General features: G+C 38.8%; 1 long non-coding RNA gene across 1 annotated transcript; it reads left to right on the top strand.

Annotated features, from left to right (window-relative positions):
- Positions 1–1,840: 1,840 nt before the first annotated feature.
- On the top strand, positions 1,841–10,394 carry LOC123287599 (uncharacterized). The gene is made up of 4 exons (XR_011497122.1): positions 1,841–1,930; positions 2,060–3,146; positions 7,691–7,824; positions 10,186–10,394. It is a non-coding gene; the product is annotated as an uncharacterized lncRNA (long non-coding RNA).
- Positions 10,395–13,583: the final 3,189 nt, after the last annotated feature.

Genomic DNA, 13,583 nt, shown 5'->3' with positions numbered 1-13,583 from the left:
TTTTAACGTGAAATCTACTTTCAAAATGTTGGCAAATATTTTAAAAAACTTCAAAGTCTTCATTACAAATGAAGCATGTCTGTAAAAGGATTAGCCTGGGGAAGGCACTTTGAGACTTCTGCTTTAAAGGAGGGGGAAAAAAAGGCCTGGTGGGAAGTTTCCTTGAAGAATTTAACCCAAAACTTCCCTGATGCCAATAGCCCTGAAGTCAGTCTTGAAAATGGATGGAGGGAAAAATGAAATGACAACAGGCACAGGTTAATGTCTCAATAAATTACCCTGTCATGCTAGAACTTTTGACACTGTATTGTAATTAACTGTGTGTGTGTCCCACACCTGGACACCCAAACGCTGCTGCTATCAGACTGGCATCACTTCTACCCTCCGCTTGGCCCTCGCTGCTGTGTATCAGTCTGTTTACTTGTTCTTACCTCCTTCTCGAATTTCTTTTATGACCCTCCCAGACCTCTCTCTCCCCCTGCTTATCTCCAGATGCCTTACTGTCAGGAAAACCCCTATTTCGTCAAGAAAATTCAGCCCATCGGGCATGATCTTCCTAACTCTTGACGCTTCCTCCAGACCTCCTCCCACACCCTAACTTCCTTTTCCTACAATGCAGAAGGAAAGGTGGCCCTCCTGTTCAGAGCCAACTCTTCTGTTTGTGCTGTGGCTAATGTACCAAAACTATCTATTAAAACTCCACTAATCTTTCCAGGCGGTGCATGTGGATCTCTGTCAAGGGAGCTCTGCTATTCATTCATCCTTGTATTCCTGGAGTCTCATACGCTGCCAGGAACAGGGAAGATGCCCAGTCAACATTTATGGAATAACTGCCTTTTTTATCTGGGGGCTGTACCTCAGTTCCTAAAACATTTTTCTAGAGCCATGAGACAACTGTTGACACCTGATGCTTCACAGGTTATTGAACTAGAGAGAGTAGTTTCCCTTGACTCTGCGCATGGGCTAAATTTGGAGGAGATAATCCAAGAGGGAATGTAGCTGGCAGGCTGGGGAGTTTCTCCTGGGTCAGGTTGGTGCTATCCAGCTGTGAGTTTGCTGTATTAATACCTTCCATCTGTCTTCTCTTATTACTGCTGGTGAGGCTGGCCGGTGGCGCTTGCTGAGGGGAGCAAGGGGGAAGCCTCCACAAGGTGTCACGTCGCTCTCTGTCCCCTCAGGTTCCACCCAAGACACCAGTATTTAGTTAGCATATTGTCTCTTGGGGAAAGGTGGATAAGCACCAAGCCCTCTTCCTCCTTGTATGTTTCAAGAGATTTTTCTCTTCTTTTCCTCTAACTTTTAAACTTTTAATTTTTTCCTACTTTGATCGTATTTTTAATTTCTATAAATTATCTAATTATACTATTATCTAAAATATAATCTAATTATATTTATCTTTAGTTCTACTCTCATGTTTTAAACAAGTATCTCATATCCTAATATATGTCTTCCTCATTCCCCTGTTGATTTTCAACCTTTATATATTTGAATTTCATCTTTTTGAAATTATTTCATAACCAACTTCATTTTTATTTTAATTTTAATAAACTATTATAACCTTCTGTTTTCCTTTTAAATTTTATTATTTTGCTCTCATTTTTATTCAGCTTAATTTATAGCTCATGTTGTATTTTTGTTTGATGAGTTTTTATAATTCTCCTGGTTTAAAATTTTGCTTTACTATTCCTTTAAGATTTCCTTATTTCTCAACTTTCAGCTTTTAATTGGTTTTAAGTCTTTCAGAATACTTTAGCATCATATTTTAATCTTTATTCTCTCTTCCTTTCCTTTTTGGCACTATAACTTTTCTACCTTTTCTCTTATTTATTGTTTCTCTGTCAATCAATCTAGTTCAAATAATGGCTTGTAAGAAGCACATTGAAATAGGAAAATTTCTCTGCCCCTCCCTCCCTTTTTGCCAACTGTCACCGTAAGTACATTTTATTTCTGCATTAATGTGGCTTTTTGTCATAGCATTCTGTGCCATCTTTATTTTCATATTGTACATTTTAAAATCTGTGGTTTCTAATTGTTTTAATTAATTTCTTTTTGTTGTAAGGAACAAAGTCATTCCCGTTGACTCAAGTGGTGGGCATTTTATTTTAAGAATGAATGTGCAAAAGAGGAAACATGAATCTCATCTACCAGTAGGCCAGGCATCATGTCAGTCCTATGAGAAGTCCTCAAAAAGAGCTGGAACTGTTGTAGATTTGGGCCTCCCAGGCATGAGAAGCAAACCAAACCAAACAAACGAAAAGATCAGAAGCAAATGCACTATCAGTGTGGGACTCTTCATTCTATACTTTATTAACGTGTGTAACCCAGCTACATCTGAATTTCAAAGATAAGAAGATAATCATATGGACATCCAGGAAGAAGAATCAAGCCACCCAAAAGGGAAACAAAGGTCAAGTTCAGGTAGCTCCAGATTCCTCCATTGCAGTATTCAACAAAGACAGAGGAGTGAGGTTTATACCATTGCTACTCAGAAATGTGGTCCATGATCCTGCAGCATTGGCATCACTTGGGAGCTTATTAGAAATGCTGAATCTCAGTTGTCATTCCATATCTACTGAAGCAGAATCTCCATTTGACCAGATTTTCAGGTGATTCCTATGCATTTTAAAGTTCTGAGGGAACTAAAATGTGATGCAATTTTAAAAACTTATCTCAGGAATCCCTAGTATGGAGACAACAAATTAACATTTTCAAATCTGAAAGAACTGAAGCAGTGCTTCTCAACCCAGGCTGCTTCTTTGAAACTTGCTTGCAACTTTCTTTGGTCTTTTAATTTTTTTTTTTTTTCTGAGAGAGCCTGTTTATGTAATTTCTTTGAGACTGGAGATATTTATCTGTCTGCAAATTAGACCTACATGAGGAGTTTATTAATATTATTTTTTAAATACTGTTGCATGGGTCATACCCTCAGAGAACCTGATTGAATTGGTCTGAGACGATGGCCAGAAGTCAGTAGTTTTTCAGAAGCTCCCAAAGTCCTTAGAGTATGCAGCCAGTTTGAGAATCATTGAATCAAGGGAAACCAAATCCATGAACCCTTCTTGGAAAAATTACTGAAAGATGGACTTGAGACAACACAGAAATGAATCGAAATAAAGACCTCAGGAGCAAAGAAGCTGCGGTGAGAGGTAATTATTGAATTAATTTAAAAATAAATTCCAACTAAAAAACTTGGAATTTTAGTTAAAGAATATAGTGATTGGAGCTCCAGAAGGCAGCTTGTCTACCCCCTAAATTTCTATTTATGTTTGATGCGCTCTCACACCAAATCCATTATTTCCTGAGCTTTACATCATTAGTTCTCAGAGTTTCACACAGTGATTGTTGCTCCTCGTCCCCCCTTTTACTCACGTCCCCACTGGCAGGCTTTTCCTCGGCTAGGAGACTGGATGGTGAAAATGTAGACTTACCTTACCGGTCTGCTCTCAGACTGGGTTTCTGAAAGAGATCCAGAAACGTGGAATAGGAGAAGACTAGGGAAGCCTTGTGATATTGGATCAGAATTAGAAGTATGAGTATGAACTCATGATTATGTTTACATGAACGGCACAGCTCCCGCCTCTGTGGGCCCCTGCCTTGCAGGGTCCAGCACTTCAGCTGCCCCAACCTCCAGTCTCTTGCCCTCAGCTCAGAGGGGCTGCCCTTCTCCGCTTGGATTCCAGATTGCTGCACTGCAGTCAGGAAATTGTCCCAGGCAGAGAGCCAGCGGCGTCATGAGGCTCCCCTCTTAGGTTTCCCTGCCTTCACGGGGTGATTCCAGGCTCTCGTTGCCTGCTCTGTCTGCTGTTGCTCATTCTCCAACGTCTGAAAATACTTGCCTCAGACATTTTGTTTAGTTTTGTAGTAAAGGCAAGAGGGCTCGTACCACATACTCCATCATAGACAAAAGCAGAAATGCTGGGCTACATATTTGATAATAGTATTATGTTATGTTAATGTTCCTGAAATTGATCCTTATATTGTGGTTATAAAAGAACTCCTTGTTCTTAGGATATACATGCTGAAGTACTTGAGGTAAAGGGTTATGTTATTTACAGCTTACTTTCAAATGATTCAGTCAAAACAAGAATTCTACGAATAGCGATAATATGTAGATTTGTATAGAGAGAGATTGATAAAGTATATATGGAAAATGCTATCAGTGGCCAATCTAGATGAAGTATATATGAGAATTCATCACACTATGTCTGTGAAATTTTCTAGAAGTCTGAAATGTTTTCAAAATAAATAGTAAACAAAACATCCCTTTGAGTGTGGACTGAACTTAATGATTCATATCCAAAGTTAGAATATGGAAAGAAAAAAAATAGTAACTACAGCGAAGAAACCTGGAAAACACCACCCTAACTAAATGATCAAGGTTAACATCGCCAGTGGTAAGTCATGTGGATATCATATACCCACATATATGATATTATGTCATGAACAGATTTTCCTAATCAAAAATCTGTAACCCAAATCAAGAACTAATGGGTGTCCTTAAATACATGTTTCCTTAAATACTCTTTCAAGTTGAGTAAATATTAACTATTTCATCTATGTCTACCTCGTTTAGCATCTATCTCTAGAGGATGAGGATGATATGTGTTTGTCAATTTTATTCAAATTTTGTAGTCCAGAGAAATTTGTGACATTTGTATAATACAGTGCTTTTTCTTTTTACGTGTAGTCCTGTTTTAATGCAAATGCCAATATTACTGAATGAATACCATTCATAATATTTGAATGACCTATAGGACATCTTTATTTAAAATTTATTTCATTTTTATATATATATATATATATATTTATTTATATGCATATATACTTCCAGTCATTAAGAAAGGAGGAAAGAAGGAATTTTTCATTAAAAACATATATTTGGCTTCTCTAGAATCATTCCTTGCTAGTTAGGAGGCAATAGGAAGAGTGGGGACTCTGGAGATTGGCTACCTGGGTTCATCTGTTGGTTAGTAGGAGTGCCTTCATCACAGGGTCTTGTGAGTATTGGCATATGTGTATGTATGTGATTTGGGGCACCTGTGCCCACAGAGTAGCGATCAGGAAGGAGCCATCACAAGCCTGGCATACACCAAGCTCTGAAAAATATCAGTTACTATTCTATCATTGTTTGTCCATTACTCTTAGGTCTTTTTTGCTCTAATCAAAGAATCACAGGATTGGTGGCCTTTCCTAAAGTGCCTTTTCTACTCCAATCAGTTGTGACGAAAAGAAAAGGTCACAGGTACCTAACACGGCTGCCCCACTCACCAGTTGCTGGCATCAGGGAAATTTTCATTAAAGGCCCTGAGCATGGAAAGAATCATCACTGACACAACTAATAACTTGAGGTTCATGTTGCATTGGGTTTTGGGCAAGTTCTGACCATAGGGGAGGGTGGATAATCCTGAATTGGGTTTTTAAACAAAGTTAGTTGTTCTCCTACTGGATAACTCTACTAAATTGTCATGATTTTTAATGTGTTTAAGGCTCCACCACGAAAATGTCCATGCCCTAATTGCCCTAATCCCTGGATCTTGGGAATATGTTACCCTACATGGCAAAAGAAACTTTGCAGATGTGAGATGGGGAGATTACCCTGGATTATCCAGGTACGCCCAATCTAATCATATAAGTCTTTAAAAGCGGAGAAGCTTTCCTGGTTCAGCAAGAGAGAAGAGAAGAAAGAAGAAGGAAAGCCTTGAAGTTGGAGAGGAACTCAACCTGTCATTGCTGGTTTTAAAGATGGAGGTGGTGGTGGGGGGCACCAGCTAAGGAATGCAGGAAGCCTCTAGAAGCCAGGAATGGCCCTCAACTGAAAGCCAGCAAGGAAAGAGGGACCTCAGTCCTACAACAACAATAATTTAAATTCTGCCAGCAATCCAAATGAGTAGGAAATGGATCCTCCCCAGAGCCTTCAGAAAGGAATGCCGACTGCCAACACCTTGATTTTAGTTTAGTGTTACTCACACCGAACTTCTGACCTACAAAACTGTAAGATAATGAGTTTGTGTTGTTTTAAGCCATCACATTTGTGGTAATTTACTAAGGCAGCAAAGGAAACTAATACAGTTGGCCTCATTGAAAAGATGAAATTTCAGCAAAGACTTGAGGGAGGTGAGAGAAGGAACCGTGAGGAAATCTGGAGGAAGAACATTCCAGGCATAGAGAACAACAAGTGCAAAGGCCCTGAGTTAGGAGCATGTGCAACATGTAAGAGCAAGGAGGTCAGTATGCCTAATATAGAGTGAGCAAGGAAGAAACTCATAGGAGATGCCATCAGATCAGGAGAGCCTGCCTTCTCTACTGTGAAATCAGACTGACTGCACTTCCTACCCAAACTTGGAGAAGATTAGCCACCTTCACCTTTTTCTGGTTGAGAAATTAGGTGCTCAGGCCCCTGTCTCCCACACTCCATTTGTCCAAGTAGTGGTTTGGAGCACCCTCACTGTTTGGCCACTTTACCCATTGGTGAAGGCCCACTCTTGTACGGTTGACTTGGCTAGAACTCAAATCACCCAGTTTCAAGGAACTGGTCATCAGGCCTGATGAGTTGGCTTGCCATGGTTTTGGTCTTGTTGAAGGTCAGTGTGACTCTATTCCTTTATAACCAGTAAACTCTCTGACTGTTGCCTGTGGAGACAAGGATTCCTTTCCTGGAAAATTGGTTGGGGTAAGAACTCTGATGTGCTGGTTTTCCTCAGGATTTAGCATCAGCCTGCAAGACATCTGGAATTTTTAATACTCAGCTCCCCTCCCCACATTCATGGCTTTAGTCATTTTATCTTTCTGTCTGTTGGAGAATATATATTTTGGCAGAGGTAAAGATTTGACAATCTTTACACCTGTCAAGCTCCAAAGCACTGTTCTCAAGCATCCGAGGCCATCTCTTTTCTTCAGTTTTGATCTAGGTCTACAAGAAACTGTATGTGATTTGTCTTAACATTGACAGTTTCTGCCTAAGGCACAAGTGGTTGGTTTGGAGTGCATGCCACCCCTTTCCTCTCACAATGGGAGAACATGTGCTTTCCAGCTCACACAGAGAACAAAGTAATGAACCAGAATAGGACAAAAGTCACATCTCCTGAATTCTATTTTTGAATTTTCCCCAAAAGTCTCCTCTTAGGATACTTCTGAAGTACTTATGTTTCCTGTTCCTGCTCAAGAAATTATGTTTCTTGTCTTGATGTTGAGGGTGGGTTGCTAGGCTTTGGTTAATTATAATCCGGTTATGCCCAGTACCTAGCGCCGTGCCTAGCATTCGGGAAATATTTAAAAAATTAATTAGTTCATCTCTTCACGCATTCACTCATCAAATGAATGACCCTTCTAAATTTTTCATGTCTCTAATCTTGGAAATAGGTAAAATTTGGTGGTACTGACAATTTATTATGTAGTTGAGAGAAGCATTGCATTACTTTCTACTTCATGGGTCAAACATATTTTTAAGGACGTTTCATCTCTTGAGAATAATGTACTCTACATTTATTATAAATTGACAATAAATTAACTAGAGAAAGTTAAATAAATTTTACAGTTGAGCCTAAAGGGATAAAATAATGAAACATTTTATCATGTTTTATAACTGAAAAAAACAGTTTTCTAGATGAATAGACTCAGTACCCTATAGGATGAAAAATGTGGTAAAATGGGTGTGAAGTAACTGATCTTGGTCACTCTCTTCCTTCTTTAGCTGCCGAGGCCTCTGTAGATTGCAGCCATCACCAAGCTCTCAAAACTTCCTTGGGATGCCTGCCAGCATTATGAGACCAGGTAACACAGTGTCTCAAGATGAACTCAGTGGAATGAACTTTGGCAGAGATCTAAGTAAGTTATTTCCTGTCTTACACTGAATAATCTCCTACCAATTCAACTACCCCGCCTTTCGCAGAACTTCTGAAATCCATGATAAGCAACACGTAATTAGATAAAAGTAGTGCAGTAAGTCTGAAAATGGTATTTTCCCCCAAATTCAGAGATGTTTGTTCTCTGGGGGGATGGAAGGTTCTCGTCTTGTTATCTCCTTCTAAGTCTTGGCATCTTGGACAGATAGTATTTGCTTATTACCCTGGGGGGATTTCCATGTGGGGCTGAGTATTCTTGACACCCTATTTTAAGGATAGTGCTTAAATCCAAAAGTGCTGTCTTCAATATTCATCTTTAACACAGAAGACATTTCCAGATTATACAAAGTCTACGTATCATCTAGGGAAAGGTATTATATCTAGAATGTACAAATGCAGTAATTGGGATGCAAGTCATCATCAGATAATTCTATTCATATAAAAGCATTGTCTGGGCAGACAAAGCAAAGACAAAAATAGGTTAAGGTCCTGCCCTCATAACTCTTTCCCCTTAAGCTGGGTGCTCAGTGTAGTTCACCCCATTCTGTTGAGCATTCCTTTGATAAATTCTACTTAGACTCAAAAGACCTGGGGTGCAAATCTTGGCTCTACTACCTAATTGTGTAAACTTGGGAAAATCACTTGTACATCTTTTTGTCTGTGTTCTCATCTATATAATGGAGATGAAGATATAAGGTCCATGAGTGTTTGGAACTTCATGAATATAAAAACACTAAACAAGCATTAGTTGTAATGGTTCCTAGGAAGCAGACTAGCACAGAGGTCAAGAGCATGAAATCTGAAGTGAGACAGTTTGGTTTGAGTCTCACTTATCAGCTTTGTGACCGTAAGCATTACTTGTCTAAATCTATGTTTCCTTGCCTGTAAAGAGGATAATTTTAACGAGATAAGAGAGTTCCAAGGATTTAGAGACATAGTCTAAAACCTCCTGTATTTGCATTTCTTTCTGGGCGAGTTCAGTGGTCGTGCAATGCTGTGGAAAGGCTAGAAGGAGGGAAGACTGATGTAGCTTCCATTTGGTAGAGTTGGCCTGCGTGCCCCAGCTGCATTAGGCCCTCTCTGGTGCTGCCGAGCTGCACAAAGTTCTGGAGTCCATTCCCATACAGCGTATTCTAGGCTGACAGCCCCCTGTGAAATGCTGGTCCTGCTCTTCCTGCTCCCCCAGCCAGTTAGGCTAAAGCATCAACCTTTAGCCACCAGATAGGTTGTAAAACTAGTTTTCTTGGTGTCTTGCCACCTAATCAGTTCTCACGTGAGTTTTTTCTGGGTCAGAGGATCATGAGTTCTCACTGTGGTCAGAGTCAATAGCCACCTATCAGGAAGTCACTTGGCTGTGAGATAATTCAGAATGTCTTCAGGAATTTCAATCTGTTGCTGGGTAATAAACTCCGATATCTAAAATCCGCACAGACCTTTCATTTTTCTAACTAGAACAATTGAACATAGCTTAGTCAGGAACGCCCTAAGATTTCCAGGCTGTCAAACACTCTTAATTACATTCGGACGGGTTGACGTCTCTCACATCTGGAGCTCTGAAGTAATAGGGAAGTCATGTGACTGTCTAGTCAGGTCAAGATGGCCCTTCCTCTGTTGGGCACTTGTTCCCACGAGCAGTCTTCACGTTTCTGGTATGGAAAAGAAATATGATAATGGCTATTCGCCATGTGGCTCTTACTTTATATGCTGGGGACTGTGCTAAGCACATAACATGTGCTAATTCATCTGATTTATGAGGCACGTGCTACCATATAAGGAAACCCAGGCACTGAGAGGCTAAGTGACTTGCTCCTAGTCACACAGTCACCCGTCCCTAGGCTGTTTTGCCTTTTGTTATTCCATATTTGATTTTAGCAACTGGCCAAAGGAAAGAAAAAAAATCTCCACAGTAACATTTAATTTGTTTCTAATAATTGCAGAGAAAGACTTCTTTCTTTTACCAAATTTACTGTAAAGAATTTGATTCCAAACAGTCATACAAAAGAGCTTTAAAAACAGGACTAATTTCACAGTCACATAATTCTGATTCTAAAAAATGTATATTTGGGTAAAAAATAATGAGTCCTACTATTTTATTTATCATATTTTAAGAATTTTTTTCCTTAAAAATTGCTTTATTCCCCTAAATGTGATATATTTTAAGTTTTAGCTTTATTTTTTTTTTTTTCTACTCTGATTTGGCTTATTGGAGGACCTAACTTGCCTAATATGGATAGAATACAAATTAAATGCTTCCAAAATATCCAGTTGAAAATTTCACACAGTCAATTATTTTGTCACCTTTTGCAATATCTTTGTTAAATTCATGTTTGTTTGTTTTTTCCAGGAAGAGATTTTCTTTAGGGTAACAATGACTTTGGTGCTATTTGGACACTATCTAACAGCAAAACGCCTTATACCTAGTAGGTACTTAGTTATCCTCAATGAATGGAATAATTAACTAATTAATATGTACTTTTGACAATTCTATATGTATATCCATGTCATGTAAGAATGCTCAACTTACAAGTGCCTATTTAAAAAATTATTAGAATAAAATTTTCTTCATGGCCTAACTACTAACCATTTCTTCTTATTGACCACTCTCTTCTGTGCAAGTGGCAGGGGTGGGTGGGGAGGGAGGGAGGAATGTGGAGTAGCCACAGTTGGAAGGGGAATCCCTGGAACATTGGCTCTCAGACCTGTGAGACCCAAGGCCCCCTATTTATAACAAATATTTTGTTATGCTCCTGTACTACCCTGAAACAGAATCCATAGAAAGTATAGTCAATAATACATATAAGTTAAAGATATATGTCATGCCTTCACTGAAATATAAAAGAGAACATAATGAAGTGGTCAGATGTTTACACTGATAATGAAAATGTTTGAATTTAAGAGATGTAGGAAAATCTTCAAGTTGATTCTTCTTTTTATATTTGACATTTTGAATACGGACGAACAAGATATATTTAAATGCATCCTTAGAATCACCATGAATCAAGAGCAGCAAACGCAGACTGTAGCCAATGTGTTCTGTTGGTGACTCATTTCCACAAGCTGAGATGCTACTGGTGACACCATCTTTAAAGATGGTTAACATTTCTTGGTGAAATTCTGAATGAAATAAAGCACAATCTTCCCCCAACTTACCTGGTAGTCATATTCCTGGAACACTCAATTTTATTAAAATCATGCTAAAAATAGTTTGTGATTATATGTAAAATAGACTTCATTTTTAGGCTCAAAAAATTATACAAAAGTTTTTCACCTGTAAATTTAAGGCAGGGCATTAAAAGTTGTGAGAGATATGTGACAATACTTTTTCATCATTTGGGGATGCCCTATGCGTTGTAGGAGGTTTCCCATCCCTGGCTCACTGCTGTATACAATGGTAGTTGTGCCTCTAATCACTGGGACCACCAGAAACACCCCTGCAAATTTCCAAATGGGTAGAGCTGCTTTCGTTGAGAAGCACCTCCCTGGATGTTTGTGATAAGCTGAAATAAAAGAAAGTTTTTAATTAAGTTTTGCCAGAGGGTCTGGAATTCACAATAGTGGTCTCTTAGCATATTGTTTCATGGAACTTTCAATCCAATTTTTATAAAGTTTTTATTTGGAAAATCTTGCTGGAACAATGAAATACAATACTGCCAGCTATGTTTGAGCCAACTCATCTGTAGGGCAATGCTATTCTCTCCTTTATGCTAACTGAATAACTTTCCATGTCTTGGCAAATATAGTCATCTTTGCAAATTATTTCCTTTTATATATAGACGTCTAGATTCTTGTTTCTCTTTAGGACATTCTGATTCTTCAATGAATAAGCCTAGTTGGGTGACTGGGTGTGGATTTTGTAATGATTTACTAATCTCTTGTCTTGGCAGATTCCCTGTGAAATCTTCACACCCTTTAGGAGTTAACAAAATTCTTATCACTTGGTAGCTGCTAAGTGACCTCAGTGAAATGAGTTGTTCCTTTTGATCAGATCCATAGTAAATAAAAATGACCGGTTACTACTGGCTGTACAAAGAAACTAAGTTTAAAACGATCTTTCAGACTTCGTTACTTTGTCACTTTAGAAATGAGTCATGGAGTGAGGGCAGGTAAAATAGGTGTTCAGTGCTATGTGTTTTTTGGTAAAGAAACACCTTGAGTCCTTGGAATAACAGGCCCATCCTCTTTCAAAAACAATGCAGCAAAGCAAATTAACATAAAAATAAGCAGCAAGCTTCTTAGGTGGTGAATATCTCCTCATTGTCTCAGGGTCCCTTCAATAAGGAATCATAGTAATCCTGTGGCTTTCGAGCCCTGGAAGGTTGACGGACGGTAGCTGCTGCCCCCTAGTGTGGGACTCGTTGTTACTGCAGACACTGGGTTGAAATAACCAGCAGCCCACTGCCAAATGCTTGGGAAATAAACAAAGGTGCTTTGTTTAAATGATGCAGACAATTGAGAACGTTTTAGTATCTCATTCTCTCAGAATGTATAGTTATAACACTTTTTTGTAATTGCCTGAAGAAACAGTCCTTTAAATGTTTTCCTGTCACTGCTTATCATCATCATTTTCTGCTTCCTCACTTAGGGTTGGCTATGTAATTTGCAGGGCACACTGCTAAATGAAAATGTGGGATCCGTTGTTTAAAAAGCTGGAAAAGAGTGCCATTAAAGGAACTAAAATACCTTTTCCGTTCTTTGGCAATCTCTCTCTTGATTTGTTATGGTGGTTTTTATTTGCTATTTAGTGTCATTCTTAAGAAAAATTAAACTTTTTAATTACTAGAATGAATTTTATCATTTATTTTTATGTTGTACACTGCAAATTATAAGTGCAAATATAAGCACAAATATAATTGTATAAAGTGAAAATTTAATTCATACTATGAAATTACTGAAATGACACAATTTGTATTTTGTAGCTCACACATGCATATGGATTTTGTTCTTCCCAGAACAGTGGAAATGCTGAGCAAAAGTGCTTCAGCTGTTTTTGTTTCACTTCCTGATTCATGCACATTCAACCAACTATCTTTGGTTTACTGATGGGTAAGTAAGGACTGAAAAGAAAAGGGAGTGTGGGTTGCCCTGACTTTCCCTTTTCTTCTATGTCAAAATATGCAGCAGACATGGTTGGCTAAGTAACATGAGTAAGAAAAAGGATATGATAGGGTTTCTTTGTCATTTGTGCTTCTTAAAACACCATTGCCTTCTATCTGCGTTAGAAGCAAGTTATGATTCAAGGGGAGAGAATGCCCTCTTGGGGCTCTCAGTGCCCCCATTTACTCAACCATAGATGTGACATACGTATCTTGTACTTGCTTTGAATCTCGCTGAACTCCCTTGCATTGTGGCCCCGCTGGACTTCTATGTTCATGGGACATGGAGAATGCTACATGCAGATGGGGAGGTAAGGAATGATGGACGTGCATATTGTGTGTATCTCCTCTGTTCACAGCATGCTCCATTGTCCCACGGACTTCACTTACAAAACCCAAGTTTAAAAATAAAATTATTAAGAATTTCATGACAGTGACAGCAGAGCATTAAACCAAGCACAGGGCCCTTCTGAGTTCAGGACCGTGTACAGCTGCACAGGTTGCACGCCCACGAATCCCACCGTGAGTAACTTTAATCAGTTCCACGAGAGTACAACCCAAATCTGTTTGGCTTGTTTGGACTTGCATCAATTTCAAATGGGAATGTATAATTCAGGCTCTTCGGAAGAATGTGGAGGGACTTTTCTTA

This window comes from Equus asinus, chromosome 22, assembly GCF_041296235.1.
Source record: "Equus asinus isolate D_3611 breed Donkey chromosome 22, EquAss-T2T_v2, whole genome shotgun sequence".
Classification (NCBI taxonomy): Eukaryota; Metazoa; Chordata; class Mammalia; order Perissodactyla; family Equidae; genus Equus; species Equus asinus.
The sequence above is the reverse complement of the archived record's forward strand: the minus strand, read 5'-3'. Positions and strand labels throughout refer to the sequence as shown.